Source organism: Mercenaria mercenaria, chromosome 15 (assembly GCF_021730395.1).
Source record: "Mercenaria mercenaria strain notata chromosome 15, MADL_Memer_1, whole genome shotgun sequence".
Lineage (NCBI taxonomy): Eukaryota > Metazoa > Mollusca > Bivalvia > Venerida > Veneridae > Mercenaria > Mercenaria mercenaria.
The window spans coordinates 14744836-14764233 of NC_069375.1; the positions used below are offsets into that span (position 1 = coordinate 14744836).

At 29.4% G+C, this 19398-nt stretch overlaps 1 protein-coding gene across 3 annotated transcripts in view; it reads right to left on the minus strand.

The window, feature by feature from the left end:
* The window catches only part of LOC128548918 (neurotrypsin-like), a 114262-nt gene that overhangs the window by 57246 nt on the left and 37618 nt on the right, over window positions 1-19398 (minus strand). The window lies entirely within an intron of this gene.

Here is a 19398-nt window from a genome sequence, read left to right on the forward strand (position 1 = left end):
TTTATATTTGTCCTCCGTAGTCCACGGTGCACGTAGGGATTAGTTTGAGTAACATTAGAATATTAAATAAAAAAGAATTGTAAAATTATACGAACGTATTGAAGTATGATTTAAATTCCATGAAATGATAATATGCTAGTGAGGGTATCACTTGAGATGACTTTAGGCAATCTCCAACCTTCAACGCTTGTAGCTGGATGTATGTTTCATATTGCATATAGGGAGGGATTGGTCGGGCAAGTAGCATGTTAGGATTTCATGGAATTGAAATCATACTTTAAAACTTTCGTATAATTTTACAATTCCATTTCAATGCACATTACGCTACTGATTAGTGCCACTTGAGACTTTAGAGCTCATCCAGCTACAACAAGTGCTATATTAAAGATACTTCATTTGATATGTAAGTCAATTGATCTCCTCTCACATTATTTATTTTCATGCGTACAGTAAACATTAAAGTAAACAAAATATTCACAAACTGTCCTACATAAAAATGCCAAGAAGATACTTGCTATCGTATTTATTTGTTCACATTTACTTCAAATGAGCACATGAGGTGTCAGTGGTAATAGGAATGTGGATTCTCTTCTCCAGCCACCTGTCCTTATAATTGTCTCTAGTACTGGCAACCTGCATTTACTCGCCTGAGAAACTAAAGCAGAGCGAATGCTATGAAGTATAAAATTGATATGTCAATGTCTGCCTTTTGCATTATACCCTTAATCCATCTACATATTGTGTCTTTGGTAACTTTTCAAAAGGTCTGAAAATCTATGACACAACACAGCTATGCTCTCTGCGGGTTAGTAACCAAAATGAATACTTATATAGAATACCTGCGCACGTGCACAGGTATCACACCATACCTGAGCACGTGAAAAGAATGCTAGATGAGTTCAAATTGTAAGATTTATTCAATGCCATGTTAAATGTCCGTAAGTATTGATTTGGCACTCCTGAATATTTTGTATATTTTCTGTAAATTAATTATCGGTGTCTGAAGCTAAATAGCGATATAAATACTATGTATATATTTCTTTATAATTTTCACAATGTCACATGCGGTTAAAACGTTTAGCTTCCAATCGGTATATTTAAATAAACTCCTTCGTAGGACCATTCCCCATACCCCACCCCCTCCACCTTCCCCAATTTAATCTGCGGACTTTTGGTCTATTTCTGGACATATGACCGTTATGAGAAATGATGGAAATGTTCAAAAAACATATTTGAAAGTATATTAGATAAAAGACAAAGTACTTGTTACCAGCGTTTCCAGAAAACGAAAACTACAATAGAAAACAGTCAAAATTTGTGAAATATGTTACGTAGATATCGTAAGAATTAAAGTAACATCGATAACAACATAACACTGAAATAAAAAAATAGTCTAAGGTGATTTTGAACTGATGGTAACGTGCGTAGCAGTCAGACAGCTACCACTACGCCACCGTCCCATTGGTTAATTTATATTGGTTATTTTAGGATACAAATATTTCGTAAAATAACAAAAAAAACACGAAATATTGACGAAGATTAATGAATGCCTGGTCAATACTTACGGACAATAGATAAAACTTTGGTCAAGTAGCATTTATAAATGTATACTTATGTCTTTCAAAACCTGTAAATTTTGACCTTTGAATTACCAGCGTAATATTTTCATCTACAATATTCTTGAGATACATTCAAGTCTCAGCACTAAACAAGGAGGAGCAGAAGAAGAAGAAGCAGATAATAATATATTATAATTATTATTGTTATATGATGATGATTATGATGATGATGTTGATGATGATGATGAAGACGACCACGACGATGACGAAATCGTAAATGCAGAGCCCGAAACTAAGATTATCACGAGAAAATGTTTTATAAACACGAAACTATTACAAAGATAAAAAAAAACAATGAAACAAATTTGAGGACTTTTCATTCAGTTCAATAACTTCATGTGAATGTGAACTTCCTTATGTGAAAGGTAGGGAGAGTGGTAGCATAGACAATACTGATGCTTTGTTTGTTTGTTTTTTCTGTAAAATCAAAGAAAGAAAAAAACTTCCAACGAATAATCGGCTAACAAAAAAGCTACGCGCTCTCGATGTCACGATTCGCACGAGCGCGGGTATTTTCAATTCATGAACACCTCCTACTAGATTAGTAAGACAGTTTTCATTTTCCTGCAAGATTTCTTTTCATTATTAATAATATTTCAAAGCCGTAACTATGCACAAAGATTTATTTGAATATCGTTTAGAACTATCTTATCTAAGTGCTTACCGGGCCCTGAATGTTTGAGTAAATCTCAAAACCTAATCTAAACTAAGTTCACACTAATAAATTTCATATCTCTAAGACCAGTTAAATGCATAGATTGTATTCCTTGTCCAGAAAGAAGATATACCAGCATTACAGTTTTAACGGTTAAATGTTTGAAGTCACTATCTAACTGGATTTGTTCTATACACCATAACACCTTATTTACATCCCCGGTAACATTATATCTTTGGAGTGCCGGTCTTAATAAAATTCTCCCCTCATAAAATGCTTATCCACTGATTATTCAAGTTCACATGTACCAAAGAAAGACCTTAAGACTGATCTAGCTGTGTTAATGGAACTATAACTCAGTCCTTTGTTGCAAATTGATGCTAGAAATTCCAGAATATCATTTATTTTCGGCGAATATGTACCTAATAATAGTAGTATATTATGAGGTTATAGGCGTAGTTTGACCTCACTTTGACCCTAACCCTCGGCCCAAACTGACTAATGCTGGCCAAATACAAAAAAAACACAGGTTTTAACAAACTACTGTCACCGTGAAAACCTCTGGTTTGATAAAGTACTGAGAAAATATATATTTAACTTTCAAAATATCTAAAAAAAAAAACGTTAACAAAAACTTTGAACTCATACTGAAAAACAATTTACAATAGTTTTTAACCCTTTTTATTAAAATAATTTATAATTGTTTGTTCATTTTGTTTTACATTGTTAACTTTTAGTATGTTATACAATAAATTATAAATGTGTATACCATCTTGTAACATTTTAATATAAGATAAACAGTAGTAACCACATAATACACTTGTTTTGTCTTGATATTGTATGCTGTTATACTTTACTCCAAGTATATATTTGATTACTTCTTTTGGTGGAGGAAGTCCAAACTAGTCAAAGTATATTTTATTTACATAACAAACCTAGTGTGTTCCAGGCCCAACAGAGTCGTCCAAACTGATTATTCCACACTTGTTTTTATTGATGTTTTTGGTAGATTATTTCTACTAAATACACCCCTAAAGTTTTTAATTTTTAATTGTTTTACCCATTGTTCAATTTCAAAGGTAGAAATTGGTTTGTTTATATATTTTTTTTATTATTATTATACCAGATTTATATAGCGCCCTTTTTTACAATAGGAATTCGTCTGTAAGGTCTTTTTTGAGTATCAATCTGTATACCTTTTTCCACTAAGAAGGGATGTAATCAAAGGTATTCCGAGACTAGCAACTAACATACCTTAGAAGCCACCGTCTTGTTTCTGTTTTTGAGTTAGCTTTATTACACCAGTCCCCATTAATTGTTTTCTTTGATTAGATGTAAGATATGGTGATATAATATTTCTCATCATTAGCTACCGAAATCATACCATTTCCAAGTAACTTACTGACACCAGTACTGGCAAGACCGCACAAATTACCGAAGCCTAACGGTCCTAATATTTTGGGAGCTATTTTTGCAGCTTTAGGAAACTGTTCGACCTAACAGTCCAGCCAAAGCTCCCAAGAATCCTCCATTTTGATCTTGACTGGACATTTGTTTTCTTTTTTTAAATTGTAATTTCTAATTAATCCCTTCTTATTCCTAATAGACTTTTCAATTTGATTAATCTGTGTTTTTGTTAAAAGTAAAGGAAAGTTTCCACGCAATTGTTCATGTTTTAATCTAAAAGTATATGGGATCTTATCATTGTAAGCCTGTGCTAAATTTTTCTTTTGTCCATCTGTTAAATTTACGTTATTTTCAATATAATTTGATGTCATTATATATTTTATATATATTTTATTTAAACAATAACAAGTTCATTTCTAACAGGATTTATTTCAACTGTTTCTTCATACAATAAAATTGCGTAAACACGGGTATTAGCTGCTGGCGGAATATTTAATTTAACTGTTAATGTAATATGCTTAGGATCTTCTGCAATTCCTTTCTTTTTAAATTCTAAGTTAAAATGAACAAATCCAAACAAACTTTGAAAATTTAATCTATTTAAAAAATCTTCCAGTAGTTTTATTAATTTGTTTATAAGAATAATTAAGAACATCATCATAAATTCTTGATATACTTGTATGTTCCGTTTCGGGATAAAAACACCGTCACCAGCTTCAAGACGACAAGATTCCAACGTACAACTATTATTTGCTGCATTAACTTTAAATGTATCTAATAAATGTGGGTTATGTTCTTGTGAATTACTTGTATCAGGTCGTTGTAAATAAACAAACACATGTTCGGGTTTTGTTACACCAGCTGTTATTCTAAAAGTTAAATTATTCTGTTGTGTATCTGTTGATTGTGTTATCATTTCTCTTAGGTATTTCCATCGTGCATTTGTATATCTTTCAGAAGTTGATTTAAGTCCATAATCATTAAAAATTAAACGTGGAACCCACAAAATTACCCTACCTGCATCGGCAGCATTAGCTCTATAAATTAATTCATCATCATTTGTTAATTGTAATGTTATTTGAATTTGACTGGGTGGTAGCATGTTTTGTTCCAAACTTTGAAACTAAAATGAATAATTATTTAACGGAATTTTAGCATTTACGTTATTACCACCCTGGATTAATGCCTTTCTAGCAGCAAAACCTGAATTATATGCATCTTGGTCTTTTCTGCTTTCAGCACTAGCATTAATTTCTAAATAAATAAATTCGTTTGTTCCAGTTGATTCTGCATAATCCTTAGATAGTTCAATTAAATTTTTTACATTTGTTACCTTATATAATCACAGACAATTTTTCCATTTTGTTTAACTATTAGCTGATCAATTATTGAAGCTGCATTATTAATTAAAGCAATTTGATCTCCTTCAGCATAATTATTACCATTAGCAAGTTTATTAACTTTAAAACTTACTTCAAAATAACAATTAAACCAATCAAAATATGAACTTCTATCATTAATTGTAAAATGATATCCACTTTTTTGCTCTTTAACGTTATTTCCCAAGACGGATATTAAAGCTGTATCTAATTGAATAGGAGTTAGTTTATATCTTTCACAATACTGTTTGTTCTAAACATATATATTATATATTATTTTATTTTTTATAAATTAATCTGTTAATACGTTTACGCTAGGCTAATGTCCCAGATCCTGACAATATTTTATTTATTCTTATATTAATATCCTCCTCCTCATTATTTGAATTTGTTTTTTGTAATTCCTTAGCAATTAAATTGCCGACTTCCGTTCCAATCTTTTTTTGTTCCACTTTCAAGCGCAGTTTTTCCTGCAGTTACCAGAGCTTTTTTCCGGCACTACCAATTGAAGATGCAACAGAAGATGAAAACAATTTTGTTAAAGTGTCAAAGATACCTGAACCATTTTGAGCGTAAAGCTCATAAGGAACTGACGTTCCTGACCAAGAATCAACATAAATAGATATTCCTTTATTTTTGTCATAGGCTTTTTCGTACATTATATATTTATATTTCTTTTAAAATTAGTGTATAACTTGTTTCAACTTCATTAAAAATGATTATTCTACCAAATACATCTGTAATATATATTCTTATTGAATCTATTACATTTTTATTAATTTCAGAATATCCAACTCTGTTTGGCTCTTTTGTAAATGGATAAGCTCTTGTTAAATCTGCAGTACTTAAAGCATAGATAATATCACTAAAATTACCATCAACCAGTGAATTATTAATAAGATCACAATGAATGTAAATTGTATCCACAGAGTTAGTTATATTTGGTGTTGTAGTTCCCCATTCGGTATTTCTCAAAGCTTTTCTCTCAAATCCAAAGCAATGTATGAAAATTTGATATTCTTAAATCCAACATAAAATAATCATGAATTGAAATTAGGATTTCAAAACTACTTAAATCAAATTCCAAACTTATTGGGACAATGTCTGATTTATCAAATTCAAAATCACCATTACTTATTAGTGTTTCCCTTATATAATTGTTAATGTCCGTATAACTGTAAGAGCCATTTGTAAATATGATATCTTTCCATTCTTTACCATTATTATAACGAATTCTTTTATTATCGTATTCATCACTAATATTATGCCAAGAGTAAGTCATAGTGTTAATACTATCCAAACCAACAACATAAGTTTTATTTTTATCTAATTTAAAAAATAAAGGACGACTGAATCTGACTGTAAAATCGCTGGGAGTAATTTTTATCATCGTTTTAGACTGCCTCAGAACTTAAAACTATTTTTGTTCCATTTATATTCAAGAAAAATATTTTTTATATAACATTTCATGTTGTTTTGGTGACAATTTATTCATTTTAAATAGTTCTTCAATTATGCTAATACCTTCATTTTTTAGTTCTTCATTATTATTTCCAGCATCAACTGAACCACAAATAAGTTTTAAGTTATTGATTAATTCTTCTGGATTGCATGGACAAACGTCATAACCTTGACCCCTAATTACTTTTTTAAATTTCATGGATCTTTTATTGATAGGTAATCCTGATTTTTCTGTTAATTCTTTAAATATTTTCCTAGAAAGTATAACTACCTTAATGTTAATTACTTCTTTTCCAGTTCTTTCATCCTTAGCAATCAATTTGTTTTGACCATAAAGTTTATTAAGATCAATCAATAAATTACCATATTGTCCATCTGGTGAAACTTTATATGGATTGTGATATCTCATTCCCTTTCCAAATACCTCTGAGTCTTTAATCATTTTTGATAAGCGTTTACTGTACTTTTTAAAATTTTCTCTGTCTAATTCTAATTCCAAAACATACTCGCCTGCAGCAATAGGTTCTGCATCTGTAAATTCAATTTTTTTATTTGGTTCTTCTTTACTATATTTATTTATATTACGAGTACAGTTCTTTAAATGCTCGGTAACCTCTTTTCTTGTTTTTATCCAATTGTCTTTATATTTGCTTATTCCTAACTCTGATAATGTGGGTAATTCATATTCTGATAATATATCTTTATTGAAATTTATATCTAAATTTACCTCCAATTATTGTTCTGATTCTTCTGATTCATCAGTTGTTTCGTATGGGTATGATGGGACAGATTCTTTATTTTTATCAATTGTTGGAACCGGTTTTTCGGTTATTCTCATCTTTTTTCGTCCGTAATCTTCTAATTTCTTAATTTCGTTTTCAGGTATCCATTTAACAGGTTCATCTCCCCAGTCTATTGGTATATAGGGAGCCGGTTTTGAAGTTTGTTGTTTTTTATATTCATCCTGCATTCCTTTAGTTAATTCAGTAATACATTGTGTCAGATCTTCTGATATACTTTTCGGAAGTAACGCTAATTGCTCTTTGATTCCAGATAATGCTTTTATCTGACTTGATAATTGTTCTTTTTGACTTTCTATTCCTTCTGTAATTGGTTTATAAATTTCACTATACATTTCTCGACCAGTAGCTTTTCTGATTTTTTTTCTCTCATTATTTCATCTCTAACATTTCTTACCTTTTGTCCGACTAAGTTTTTTCTTATTCTTATTTCACTAAGTTTTGCTTGCATTTATTAAATAATGTAAGATAATGTAAGATATTGTAAGATAATGTAAGATAATGCAATATTATTATATGATGGAAATTCCAAATTATGATACAAAAAGTGATAAATGTAATAACTTTAAGCAATTTTATCCTTTTATGCCAGATTCATGTTTTAGAATGTTAATATGTGGCTTTTCCGGATCAGGAAAAAATACATTAATGCATATGCTAAGAAAACCTCTTATATATTATGATAAATTATACCTATATGCTAAAAACCTAGAACAATCTAAATATCAGGATTTAATTGATCTCTTAAATACAATTGCAGAAAAAAAATTGATGTTAATGATCTTGAATCAGAAAAACAAAATGTAGTAATATTTGATGATTTTATATGTGAAGAAAAAAGGGTTCAAAATGAAATAACAAAATACTTTATTCAAGGACATCACAAAAACTATTCTCTTATTTATTTAAGTCAGTCTTACTATAAAACACCAAAAGATATTCGAATTAACTGTTCACATTATAATTTGTTTGAAAGTCCAGGTAAAAATAATAATGATTTGTAATGAACAAAATATAGATTACGATTCTTTTAATAATGCAACAAAACAAAAATATGATTTCTTATATGTTGACAAACCAAGGAAGTTTTTAAGAAAAAACTTTACAGGAATTATATAATAATTATAAAATGGGAGTTTTAATGATGTAAAACAAATAAGTGAACCCGACAGTATAAGTAAAGTTAAATTTGATATTGATTTAAGTGATTATGCCACTAGAAAACAGTTCAAAAAGCTTGAAAAGGACATGGACTCATATCTTCATAAAAATAAGGAACTTGATAACACAATGAACAGACCATTAGATATGGGAGGTAATGAAATAATCAATCTAGGAAATCCAGATAAACCCAGTGATGCAGTTTCAAGACGGTTTGTGTTTAAAAAGATTCAAAGTGTAATAGAAGACTATAATCTTGAAGATACTAAAAGTATTAAACAGACACTAGAAGAAGAAGTAAAGAATATTGAAGAATTAGAAAAAGATTTTAAATACAATTCATTATTAATAGTTGAATTACAAGGTAACATTGAAAAAGAAATGAAAGCTATGGTTGATTCTATCAAAGAACTTGAAGAGAAATCTGATTTGACAGATATTCAGATGAAAGAAGTATTCAGAACCAATTTTGAAATAATATACAATCAAGTTCAGGAATAAAAAGATAGTATGATTAAACATGAAAAATTAAAAGACAAGATTGTTGAAGCCGAGAAAAGGTTACAAAATATGTATCAGTTAGAAGTCAGAACAGAAATAAATAAACTAAATACTGACTTTACAAAAAAGAATCAAGATTTGTTAGACACATTTTCAAATAAATTTGCAGAATATTTCTGAACTTGAAAAGGCAGCTTACCAAAGAGGTGATGATCATGATACAGCATTAGATAACCTTAGAAAAGAGTTTAATTCTAACTTAAATTCTAACTAAGAAAATTTGACGAAACAACTTCAAAACTGGATAAGTAATGTCGATGCACGTCACAATTTAAAGTACGCGGACTTAAGTAAACTTACAGAAATATTACAAAAAGATATTAACGAATTTAATGCTAAAATTGAAAAAAAGATCTGGACTTTGTAGTTGAAAAATCAGTTAAACAAGGAGAATCAATTACCTCTAATACTGAAGCAATTTCCCCTAATGCCGAAGAAATTACAAAAGTAAAAAATGCTTTTTTAAAACAAGAAGCACGATTAACTAGAACAAAAAGTACTGTTGACAATTTGTCTGCTTCTGATGTAGCTACAACAAAACGACTGGATGATTTAGCTGAAGTAATTATTAAACATAAAAATAAATATAAAGCAATAGAAGAAGAACTAGAAAAATTAAGACGTGAAGTGTTTCTTTTTGAATATTACAATAACAGATATATAAATGTAAAGATTTATATTGGTGAAGAAAAATATGATATTGAAGATAAACAATTACAACAAAAGGTTTTTAATACCACAGATTTGTTTGCATTATTTGGAATACGAGTTAATAAGATTACAGATTATAAAAGTTTTATTAAAAAAAAAGATGTATATAGATTTCAAGTCCAACAAGATGGGGATTACATAATTGAAGTTAACATTATCGTAGGCTCCTTTGATGAAGGTATTGAATTTTTTTAGACTGGAGTAGTGATCACACAAACGGACAGGAAAATATATTACCTGAGGTTAAAAATACAACATCGGTTTTTAAGGAAAAAAAAATGAAATTCATTTAAACAAAAGAACGAGATTTAGTATTCATACAATAACGTTAGGAAGTCAATTTACTATACAATCAGGAAGTTATGTTACATTCTATCTAGTAAATTGATTTATTTCCATTGTTTTTTATATAATGGGAATATTCAATAATATAAATGAAAAAGTAAGTAAAATAGAAAGGCAAATAGTAAGAAAACCTCCATTGTTTTTAACATCTGCAACAGAAGATGCTGTTGAATTATTTAAATGGAATGTTGGAAATGCTAGTCCTGGTTTAGTTCAAAATGGTAATAATGTAACAATTAAACAAGATTGCATTTTAATTATCCTTATAGATGCAATTAAAATAGATAAAGAAGAAGCTAAATTAGAATTAAAAAACAAAGGAAATAAAATTCTTTAAAGTTACAATGTAAAACATAACAGAAAAAATGAATCTATTTCTATTAATTATGCTGATCAATTTAAAATGAATGATGTTATTGATATAGTTTATATAATTAAAAATATTCAATTAACAATTTATGGTGGAATTTAATTTAACGGTAGGCTAATGTATTAATATCATTATCAAGAATATAATTATCTTTTATTGTCATAACATGATAAAGATGTTTTATTAATAACATAACTGGAAAGATTTTGCTTATCAGAACGAATAACTTTAAAGATATGACTACTTTGGGTTGAATTAAATAAGGTGTCTTTGTAATTTTCATGAACTATTGTTGTCTTTACAACATGTTTTTTTTTATTCCTTCGCATTTTTTAATGTTAACTTCATTTTCTAATAAATATGAATACATATTACTTCTTAATCCAACAAATTCAACAATGGGAATGCCGGCAGCCTCATCTTTGAATTTTCCAATTACTTTTTTTATTATTATCGAAATAAAATTTTGAATTACTTTCATAATCTCTATTATCAAACAGTTCTGAATCTTCATAAAAATCGTCATATGCATCTTCAGTATTTATTTCATAACATAATGAATCAGTGTCATTGAATAAAAGCTTTGTTGATCCTTTATACTTTTCCTTAATGTAATAATAATGAAAATCATACATTAAATATTTTGATAAATCTAGAATGCACATTCCAACATAACAAGGTCTGTTTAATAATAAACTTTCTTTTACTTTATGGATACCAAACAAATTCTATTTAAACATTGTTGAAATAACAAATGAAGGTTTTGCTATATACTTCAATAAAAGATTTTCATCATGTGTTAATTTAATATTGATTCTTTTGCGTAAATTTTCCATCGTCTTACCAAATACAGAGTTGTTCATGAGTTTAAAAAAGTCTTTTTCAAATGAATTCTTTGCTTTAGATCTTTTTTGAGTATTAAAATCAATATATCCTTTTAACCAAGGACTTTCATCAAAAGTTAATATTCTATGTATCTTTGTTACTTTTAGTCCTAATTGTGTATAAAGTTCAAGATTTTTAAAATGAACAACATAGTTTTGTTTTTTCATTAAAGTTGGAACTGATTTGTTTACATTACGTTTTCCTACTTATAATTCTTTTTTAATATTTTTACTATAATTCGAAAGCCATTCGTCTGGTATTTTAATTTTTTCAGGAGCTAAAGGATCATCATTGTGAAGATCATGTAACTCTTTTGGATATTCAAGATCACATTCAATTATAAAGTTAGTTTTACCTTTTGCAATTAGTTTCTTATATTGTTTAAAGTGACCCATTTAAAATTTCCAGAGGGTAAAGGCCGGCCCATCGCCCAACCGTAGAGTTTATTGGCGTCGAGGTACATAATGTATTTAGTTTCTAATTCAGGATCATAATCTTTCATATATTTATTGTTTGCTTTGCTGTAACGATTAGGTATATAACTTATTCCTCCTCTCAGTCCATTTTCAATAAAAAGAATCATATCAATATCAGTTATTAAATCCAAATTTATTCCAGTCATTTTTAACATTGCATCCAAAGCTAAACCAGAACTATTAAAGTAATGACAAGGGTCAAGTTTATAATATTCCAAACATAGTTTTCTAAAATTTTCAAAAACATCAGCTAAAAGTAATACGTCAATTTTTAAATATAGATCATGATATTCTCCCATTGTTTTTATTTCAAATTTATTCCAAACATTTTTAGCATGTTCATATTCATTGTCAGATATATGCGTTTCGTTTGGAATTGAAATACACTCTTTTTTAGGAGGTAATTTTGTTTCTATGAATTTTTAAATGAATCCATGTAATCATTTGGATAAATACCTTTTGTTTTTAATTATTCAATTTTTGTGTGTGAGCTTCCAGCTCCCAGGGACTCACGTCCATCTTTTTCATTTTTAAATTCTTGAGAAGTGTACTTAAATTCTGGAATATTTTTTACTAAGTTATCTAATGATTGAGACATAAATTGAAAATTATCTATAAAAATCAAATCATTTACCATAAATGCCATATATCTTTCCATATTGTTAGGAATAACATCTATTTCTTTTTTAAATTTTCCTATTTGTTGCTTAATAAAATGACTATCATAACCTCTTAAATTATGAAAAATAACAGGAATTTTGTGTATTAGTCTAAAATTAATATTACATTCTTGATGAGCACTTCCTCTAAATTTTCCTGTTATATGACAATGATCTCGTACAGGATTTTCATTTTCATTATACTGTAAAATCATTAATATTCGTGGGGGACTAATTTTTATGGATTTCGTGGTTGAGTCAATCCACGAAATTTAATCCCAACGAACAAGTAAAATTCCCATTCATTTTATGTTCAAAAGTTGAAATCCACGAATTCATATCCCCACGAAATTGCCGTTTTGACCAAAACCACAAAATTTCGTGCCCACGAAATTAAATGATTTCACAGTATTCTTTTCCACAAATATGCAAGAGGTTTGTTTTTTAAGTAACGTTTCATCTTTTTTAGACATTCTCAAATCCTTTGAAAAGTTTTCAGTAAATATGTCCTTACAATACTCTTCTTCCTCAAGCATTTTTTCAATAAATTTATAAACTGCTTTAGGACCTCTGTAAACTTGTGTTGGTTTAGTATATTTATCGTCATAACAACAAACAACTTTATAACCGTAACCACAATCTATATGTTTTTGATATGGTTCAGTAAATGAAGATTCAGGTGATGGTAAAACAGTAAATATTTTTCTAGTTATTGATTCAAAATCAGCATAAATTTCAAAAGGTACGGCTAAGCCTTTGTGATAATTTTTAAAATGTACTTTAGTTCCCTCTTTTGGCATTTTTACAGCTTAAACACCATTAATAGCTAAACAATTTGGAATATGTTCATTTAATATTTTTTCTGGGGAAAAACATTGTAAACATGATTTGCAGAAATGCTTTCTATTTTTATGTTTTGTTTTGTTAAACATTAATTTATTAAAATCTATAATCCAAACATAATGTGTTATTTTGTCATTTTTAATTAACAACATTTTACAGTATTCTTCATATTGATATTTTGATACGTACAATGGATAAACATTATTATCTTCATAACCAAATATATTAAATGAAATATCATTCTGAGTTTCTATTTTAGGTATTTGATTTAATGTAACAGGAAATTTTATTCCTTTATCTAAAACATTCATTATCATCATTCTTTATATTTATCAATCCTTTCCTTTGATGTTGTTTAGGTAATTCTAAATAACTAGAAGCAGCTAACGGATTATATTTATATCTATTTATATAAGGAGCATCAACAGACTCTATTCTCCAGCCACTTCCTTCTGAAATCCAATTACCAATCCTATTTATTATTTCATCGAAAGCTTGACGTGCTTCTTATTTCGTTTGTGTTAATAATAATTAAAGCCTTTGATTGAAAATAAGGTGATTTATATATTGTATCTGTTTTACTAATTTTTGCAAAAGTTATTTTTAAAACAACATTTATTTTTATACCTTTTAAAGTTTTAAGTTCAGATTTAAGAATATCGAAAGATTCTTCTATAGTTAAATATAGTTGATTTTTTGAATCTTGTCTATATGTAATTTTAATTTCAAATTTCTTAATATATAGATTTGGAGACCTCTCAATTTCTCTAACAGCCATCTATATATTGTATTTAGAAAAAAAAAAGTCGCTAAGTCAAAAAAATAAATAAAGTTTAAGAAGAAATAAAATGTTTAGAATTATATCTTTTTCCATTAGTTTTTGATATATTCCTTGATTCTTCCCTTCACAGCACATTTTTATTAACCCAGAATTAACATCAAGGTCTTTAAATGCTGCGTAAGTGCTTCTATATATTTTTTCTTCATACGTGTCACAGTCGGTTGCAATAACTTTTTTAGGATTGTTTCGATGATTATTTGGTCTGGGGCAATCACATAATCTTACATTATTTTCCTCTTCAGGTAATAAACAACCACAATCACATTCGAATAAATCTATATTCTTTTCAAAAAGATAAGGATCTATAACATTTTGTAATTTATCAATCACATGTTTTTTATACTCATCGCTAACTATTTGATCAAGTTTTGATTTAATAACGTTTCTCTTTTTTAGTACTTTTTTATATGAATTTCTATCTTCATTCATTATTTCTCCTAAAGTGCTAGATAATATTGGTATAATCATTCTATCTACCTTTCTATTAACCATTTATATAATATACTTATAGAAAAAAATCTTTAAAAAACTCACGTAAAAAATAAATTCAGCAATCTAAATTTAATACAACTCTTCTTCATTTTTATTTCTATATCAATTTAGTTTAAATTCCTTCATATACATTTCAAGAGGCATTGAATAGTTTTTTTTTCTTTCTGCATTTCTAACAGTATTGAAAAAATATCTTGAATAACTTTATTTGAATCTTCTTTATTTACTTTTCCAATCCGTGTTTTTGTTATTAGTTGTGTTATTTTGAGGTGATGTAATTTTAAAACAGCTTTTTTGTCTTCAACTTTTAGTCTATCAATAAATATAGTAATTACTGATGGAACAGCGCCAGTAACTGCTACAAATATAGGAATGACAGGAACAAGTGCTAATGCAGCCGAGCAACCAAAGATACCTGCTGTAATTTGTAGTCCTGTATTTATTCTTCCACAAAACTTAAAACTTTTTTCTGTAAGCAGCAGCAAGTTTAGTCAAGTGATTAATTAATTGATCTATTGTTTCTTTTCCATTAGAAATTAGATAGATTTTTACTCATTTATATAATATAATTTTTAAATTTAATAAAATTTCTTCCAGTTCACTAAATGGAATCCAACTATTAAATTTTTTACTATAGCCTTTCCACTTTACTTAAGCTTGTTTTTTCTTATAGTCTCGTCTGATAACTTTTTCTATTCTAAAAACTTCTTGTTTAGTAAGTAAAAGTTCTTGCTCATAAAATGAACCCTGAATTATTTCATTATTCAAATCTTTAATAGTATATGTTCTAGGATTTGTGTTATGAATTTTATCAATTATAAATATTTCCTCTGTCCAGTTTGGTGTATATCCTTTTTCAAAATGTCGTTTGTTTGCTTAAGCGAACCCGATCACCAATTTTAAATTTTGGTTTACTTTTTGGTATCTTTAAATTATCATATAAATTAAAGTAAACAGTACCTTTATTTAAGTTTTTACTGGCTTCAGTCGGTGTCATTTTTATACTAGAATGTTTTGTTTTGTTATATTTATCAACTATTTCCGATAATTATCTAAATAAGTGTAAGTATTATTTGCTGTAAAATATTTCCACATTATTCTTTTAAATGTTCTATTTAACCTTTCGATTACTACAGCTTTTCCTTCATTAAATGTATGATACATGTTAATCTTATTTTTATTTCAACATTATTCAAACTTTTTATTATAAAATTCTTTTCCTTCATCTACCCATAAATTTGTAGGTGTTCTACCTTTAGGCCGAGCGTGAAGAGGAGCTAAAGCTACGTCTGAAACTCCAGAAATTATTTTTTCAAATGCTTCAGTAACAGATTCTCCAGTTTTATTCTTTATTGGAATAACCCAAGCATATTTGCTAAACACGTCAATAACGGTTAACAAGTACTTCACATCTTTATTATATTTTGAAAAAGCTTGCATATCAACTAAATCAGCAGATCAAGTATCATCAATATCACTTACTATCACTCTTCGTTTCATAAATTTTCGTTTAATTGGTTTATGTAATTCTTCTGCTAATTCATCACTCCATGTTATTTCGGGGGTCTTTTTGCGTGAGCTTTTAGCTCCCAAGGACTTACGTCCATGTAAATACTCTACCCCCTTTTTCCGTTTTTTGAAGACTTATTTCCTAGTGAGCTTCCAGCTCCCGAGGACCTACGTCCAAGTCTAAGTTTGTATTTCGTTTAAATTGCTGGTTTTACAACTAAATGTTTTGCAATCTTTTTGATTGAGTGTTATTTAAGTAGGAAAGCATTTGCTTGTCACATATACCTTTCTTTACACCACTGTCGTAGCAAAAGTCATGGTCCATACATACTGCGTCTAGTTCATTAACAGGAGGTCCATTATCCAAAGGATTTCCTGGTCCGCAATAGTTATATCCTAGAAGTGTTAAACCTTTCTTAGGTAATAAAGGTAACATTGCTTTATGAATATCTAAATTACCTCCTGTACTTTTAACAAACTTTGATTTCATTCTCCCACACGATGAACAGGTAGCCATTATCAATTTTCGCCCGTTTTTTTTTTTTTTTTTGCTGTAACATAATGAGGATTTATATTATCAGTAAATTTTCTTTCTTTTAAACAATATATTTTATTCTGTAAACTCATTTATATTATATGTATTTAGAAACTTTTATTTTTTTCACTGGGTTCAAAACCTGTGGGTTTTTTAATTGTGTAAGCTTCAAACTTCCTCAAACCAGAGGTTTTTACAGTAGTTTGTCAAAACCTGTGGGTTTTTGAATTGGCCAGCATTGGTCAGTTCGGGCCGAGAGTTAGGGCCAAAACGAGGTCAAACTGCGCCTATAACCTCATAATATATACTACTAATAATTATTCATTGGAAAAACATATCCATATTTTGAAGTTACTCCCGTAATGCACTATTGTGCATTGGAAAAACACGTCCATTTTTTTAACCTTACTCCCGTATTGCATCCTTGTGCTATCTTTCCATGACTGCAAAATGATATTGACAACATCATTTGATAGTCCATTACATTGGAGTGTTTCTCTGATATTCTGAAAACTGTTAAATGCCGTTTCTATAGAATTGGATATACTTATATAATTAGGAAAAGTCTCTTGTTACTGGTAACAGATGCTGACAATCTATTTTCATTGACAACAAGTTTTGGAACCAAACCTGAGTTGGCCACGCTAGAGCTTTCAATATTGCTTCCATTTGGTCTTGCTCTATTTTCTGTAATGCATACCTATCAAGCTGAAAGGAGGAAACAAACAATTAAGCTGTCCTTCCCAGCTTAAATAGAATGCAATAACAGAACATGCATTAGGGTCTCCATGATTAAAATAATTTCATTTGATTATTTAAACGTGAAGCAAATACATCTAAGTCTGAAATACTATACAAGTCCACAATTATGTGAAACAATGTTTTGCTCAACATCCATTCTGTGTCAAGTTTGAATATCGAGATTCAGAATCTTCAATGACATTACTTTTGCCTGAAATATGCTCTGTTCATAACCATATTTGCCTGAAATATGCTCTGCTGATGACCATAATTATTTTATTTGAATAGCAAAAAACAAAAGTGCTGTCACAGTGGTTATTTCATTAAGAATTTGCTTAGTAGATCCCTGCATACTGATTCAGATTACAGTTACAGTATTGTCTGACCTAATTCTTATGTATACTGAATGTTTATTTTTACAAAATGGTTGTAAACATAAACACAATGCCTTTAGTTCTGCTGAACATTAATGAATGATTATAATTTGTTGCCTACTGAAATTTTGTCCGAAATTTAGTCATGTCAGTTGCATGCCGGATTACCCATCCTCACCAAGCAAACGATAGACGTGACTTATACACACGCCATAACGCCGCTTGACAGAACAAATAGGCAACCCGTTTCCTCGATGGTTTTATTCGATAACACTCCATTCCAGATGTACTATATTTCTAGATTGAAGTGCAGAAAGCCAAAATCCTGAACAAACGCTAACATGAGTCACTTCCCGTTTCTCCAAACGTTTCTGTTATAAAAACTCTTTTGTAGTAAATGCAAATACGGTATGCATACACTGTACAATTGTACCATGGTCTCACGCACCTAATAAAGCGCGTTTATAAAAATTAATTGCATAAATATGTCTTTTGCAGTTAATCTCAAAAACCAGATAAGAAAACTTCCAGAAGGTAGTACGCCAAGCTTTATAAAGTCATCCACTGACCCTCTATAGAAATATATAGGGCAACCAGGCGACGCTAATCAACAAATGAAAGGGCTAGAATCTGGTGGGAGGTAAAAGGTGGGCCGATGGTCTAGTGGTAACACGCTTGACTGTCAATCCAGAGGTCCGGGATTCGAATCCCGGTCCAGACACTGGAAATTTCTGAGATGTATTGAGTGTCTCCCACCTAACTAGAGGCCTGTACTGGTTCTTCCCAGAAAAGACGGCTTCGCGTGTATCGGTGCTGTACACCGGGCACGTTTAAGAACCAGACTGTCTATTCGAAAAGAGCTAGGCTAAGTTAGCCGGACACGTCTGTATCTGAAAAGTTCTCTCTGTCTGTTCTGGGGGCTTTATCTCACTCTGTCCCATGGACAGATCGCTCTGTGTCTGTACTAGTAAAGGATGATTTCGCGCCCTGTGTGGCTGCAGTATATGTAAAGCGCCTTTGAACGTGTTCATCATGAAAAGGGCGCTATATAAATCTGGTATAATAATAATAATAATAATAATAATAATAAAACAACAGTGACTATATCTAAAATTCTTGAGTCCGAAGTTAATTTATTCCAGTTTTCAAAGTAAATTTCCAGAACTGAAATTTTTAGGCGTGTTTCTTGTCAAAAGAGAAATGCTTACCTCTGGTTCTAAATCCCACTTATAGTGTTAATGTTTAAATGTCATACTTGGCTATGCATAGCTCTATGACTGTGTTTGGAATGGATGCTTCCTGGAAATCTGCCCTTACCCTTTATCTTATATACATTGTTCAATCATTCTTAAATTTTCCTAACTCAAAATATGTACTGTTAATAAACTCCTATCCCTAATGCACTTGACTTACGTATTATCTGACCGAAGGTTACTTTAGCACTGATTGGAGATTGCCTTTAGTCATCTCAAGTGGCAGCAATCAGTAGCATATGTGTATTGAAATGATTTATTTATTTTTGCAAATGAGTAGTACATCTTCGAGCTCACGGTTATACACAATCAAATAACATA